At 42.4% G+C, this 3,789-nt stretch overlaps 1 non-coding gene across 1 annotated transcript; it reads left to right on the top strand.

Moving 5' to 3' along the window:
* The first annotated feature begins 528 nt into the window (after positions 1 to 528).
* On the top strand, positions 529 to 635 carry LOC118491893. The gene has a single exon (XR_004892338.1). It is a non-coding gene; the product is annotated as a small nucleolar RNA R71 (small nucleolar RNA).
* Positions 636 to 3,789: the final 3,154 nt, after the last annotated feature.

The raw sequence follows: 3,789 nt of genomic DNA on the forward strand, positions 1-3,789 counted from the left end.
AAATTTTGTGACTCATTTCTTGGTTGTTGAAAGTTTGTTCGTTGGTTTTGTTGGTTACTACTATTGCCGGGTTCTCTCCAACCAAGGTTAGGGTGATTTCGCCATCCTTGGTTGTAGGTGCCCGTTGGAGGACCCGACGGCCTAGGTCTATTATCAATGTAGCTTACCGACTCTTGTTGATCGTCTGTTTCTTTCATACAACTCCAATTTTCATGTGGCCCACCACAACCTTCACAAGCCATAACCGAGACTGTTTTTGTCATTTCCAATTTTTTTATTTTCGAAGAAAGGGCCTCGATTTGGGCTTGTAAAGAAGTGCTTTCATCAACCTTATGGGCGCCCGGGGCAATAGATTTATTGCCTCGGGGAGTGTGCCACTGAAAATTGGTTTGAGCAATTTCCTCAATTTGATTATATATTTCATGCGGGCGACGATTACCTAAAAGTCCCCCGGAGCTAGAGTCAAGTGTCTGCCTTGTGTGCGGCAACAACCCATTATAGAAAGTGGATACTTGTTGCCATATCGCAAGGCCGTGATGTGGACACTTTCGCAATAGCTCCTTAAACCTTTCCCAAGTTTCATATAAGGATTCCCCGTCCTCTTGTGAATATGTATTAATCTCAGTCATTAATTTAGCCATTTTAGCGGGAGGGAAATACTTATATAGAAATTTTTGGGCTAGTTCATCCCAGGTGTTTACCGATCCAGCTGGGAGGGCGTTAAGCCAAGCTTTTGCTCGGTCTTTTAGTGAAAAAGGAAACGTTCGGAGGCGGATGGTGTCATTTGATGCTCCATTGATCCGAAAAGTATCACATATTTCTAAGAAATTAGTAATATGTAGATGGGAATCCTCGTCCGCAAGCCCATGAAAGGTTGCGGAGTTTTGAAGCATCTGTATCAAATGCGGCCGAAGTTCGAAGTTATTGGCTTCAACATTCGGTGCGTTGATAGCGGCGCCGAGATTACCTACGGTGGGTCTAGATAATCCTTGAGGGTACGTTGGTCCGCCATTGGAAGTGGATTCCCCGAAACTTTATCTTGGTTTTTGGCTTTTAGTCTTTTTCTAAGAAAGCGTTCGGGTTTTTCTAGAGGTTCTTTTATGTCCTTATTAGAACTGGAGCTCATACACTATGTAGGGGTGGCGTCTGGTTCTAAGTCCTGCAATAAAAACAGAAAAGAATGCTGGTCAGAAGGTTCACCACGACCCCGTGCTCAGTGAACACGGCCCGTGGTCGGAGTTACAGTGATTGTTTTCCAGATCCCAGTTACTGGAGAATTGGACACGGCCCCGTGTTGCACCGACACGGCCCCGTGGTCAGCCTTCTTTAACTTGGAAAACTAAAAACTGCCAGTAACAACGCTGGGCATGGCCCGTGTCCGACCAGGCACGGCCCGTGCTGAGCTCTGCAGATGCTGAAAAACTAAGAAAATCCTAAAAAATTAAAAAGAAAAATAAAAATACGATTAGTCCGTTGATTCCTAACTTTCTTAAAATCCTTGTGTCCCCGGCAACGACGCCAAAAACTTGATGCGTGTCAGTGTGTATATGTTTTCGATGTATATTTTAAGCCCTTTTTACACTTTTAGCCAAGTTTTAAATTTATAAAACACGATATTTACTAACACTAAACACACATATGGGCAAGTGCACCCATCATGGACTTAGTATAGTGTTGGTAAGATACCGAGGTCGTCCAAGGACACAAGAGCTTTTAGTACCGGTTTATCCTCAACGTATAACCAAATCAAAATGTTAGAAAAAGATTTTTAAACTAAGAAAATAAAACTAACTAAATGCTGAAAAAAAAAACAGATAGACAAGATGAATCACTTGGATCCGACTCGTGTATTAGTATAACCTTTGATTATTTTCGCACTTTTTCACTTGTTTAAGAGATTATCTTAGTTATTGTAGTAGGCCCCTCTTTTGAAGGCGACGTTACCCTCAACCCAGTAGTTTGAGTCAGCAAGGATACAATCCTAAAGGGTCGGATTATTGAAAGATAATGAATTAAGTTATCAATGCAAATTATGGTAGGCCTCTCTTTTGGAGGTGACGTTACCCTCGACTAAGTAGTCTGAGTCAGCAGGGATACAGTCCTAAATAGCCGGGTTATAGTATTAATAGTAGTTAACTTATGAGGGGATCAAAGAGTTTGGATCCCCGCCATCCAATACCTTTGGGTATTGAAGGAGATCCTACTAAATTTGACCCAGGTCCCTTGCAGGACCTCTAAACGCTGAACAAGGGCAAGACCCTTACCAAACCGTTCCCTTAACCCCCAACCAGGTAGCCAACATACCTCCATATAGACCATGGAGATATGAATGGTGAAAATCTTTTATTTTATATAGACAGTAAAATAATGCCAAGACACCACGGACAAACGATAAGGAAAAGTCACCCTTCAACATAAGCAACTAGTTATTAAAGTCATTAATACAAAACCAAATAAAAAGTGCAAAAGATTAAAAATAAAAAGTATTATACTAAACACTTGTCTTCACCAAGTGATGTAAGAGACTTAGGCAAACATGGCCTTGATTGTCAAGAACTCTTACGATCAATCTTGGATCCCAAGACGACTTACACACTCTATGATGGACAATGGATGATGGTGGTGGATGATGGTATTATGGTGGTGGTGGGTGGTGGATGAAGTGTGAGAGAGGTGGTGTGGCAAGGGATGAGTTGCAATGAAACCAAGCACTCCTATTTATAGGCTGAACAGAAGCCTGGGCACGGCCCCGTGTCTGCTGGGCACGGCCCCGTGCCTGTCTGACAATCTCTCTCCTCATTAATTGTAATTCGCAATTACAATTAATGCGCCTGCAGTACTTTCGCCATGCCCCCGTGTTCACTGGGCACGGCCCCGTGGTGGGCAATAGAAGCTTCTATAGGTTTGTCTTATCTGCTGCTTCCTGGGCACGGCCCCGTGCTGGCTGAGCATGGGGCGTGTTCAGTCTTCTGCCTTCTCTGTTTTGCTTGGGAGGATGCTGTCGAGGGGTCGGGCAATCCACTTATGTTCCTTTTCTTGTATTTATGTTAGATTTAGCTGTCTTTTTGTTTCTTTTGTTAATTTGAGCTCATTTAATCCTGAAAATACAAAAGGAAGACAAAAACACTCTTTTTCCAACATTAGTACTTAAAAAGGGTTAGTTTTATGCCTCACTTGATGTAATTTATATGTTGCATTTTACACACATCACCATTCATCAAAGTCTAGGTGGCACAAATGTTTAGCCAAGCATGTCAATAAATGAAAACAAATCAAAGACAATCAAACACGAATTCATTGTAACAAGTTTCAAGAAAGAAATCGACAAAACAACGGATTGGAAAACCCGAGAAAGTCTTCGATTCTTCGTCCCAAACTCGTACCACTGATTCGTATGCTTCGAAAACTTCAATTCAGCTCTCTGAATGCTCCAAGATCGCCTATGGTTGCTCTCCAATCATAATTAGGGTTTAGATATGATTTCTTGGGATATTTATAGTTCACCCTAATCAGCAACTCACAAAACTCGACCAATAACCCCGTCGCATCGCGCGACGGGTGCCATGTATTGCTGTGGCGCGACGCCACCATAAAAAATTCCAGATATTATTTGTTTAATGCTAGCGTTACGCGACGGGAATGCGGTTTAGCTGTGGCGCGACGCCACAGCTCAAAATGACCAGACTCTTCGATTTTTCTCTAGCTTCAGCTCTCCAAATTCTCTAAAAATAATTCTAACTCTTTTCAACTCGTTCCGGGACTTGGTGTTTCAGCATTTTGGCTCGTTTT

Source organism: Helianthus annuus, chromosome 4 (genome assembly GCF_002127325.2).
Source record: "Helianthus annuus cultivar XRQ/B chromosome 4, HanXRQr2.0-SUNRISE, whole genome shotgun sequence".
In the NCBI taxonomy this organism is placed as follows: Eukaryota; Viridiplantae; Streptophyta; class Magnoliopsida; order Asterales; family Asteraceae; genus Helianthus; species Helianthus annuus.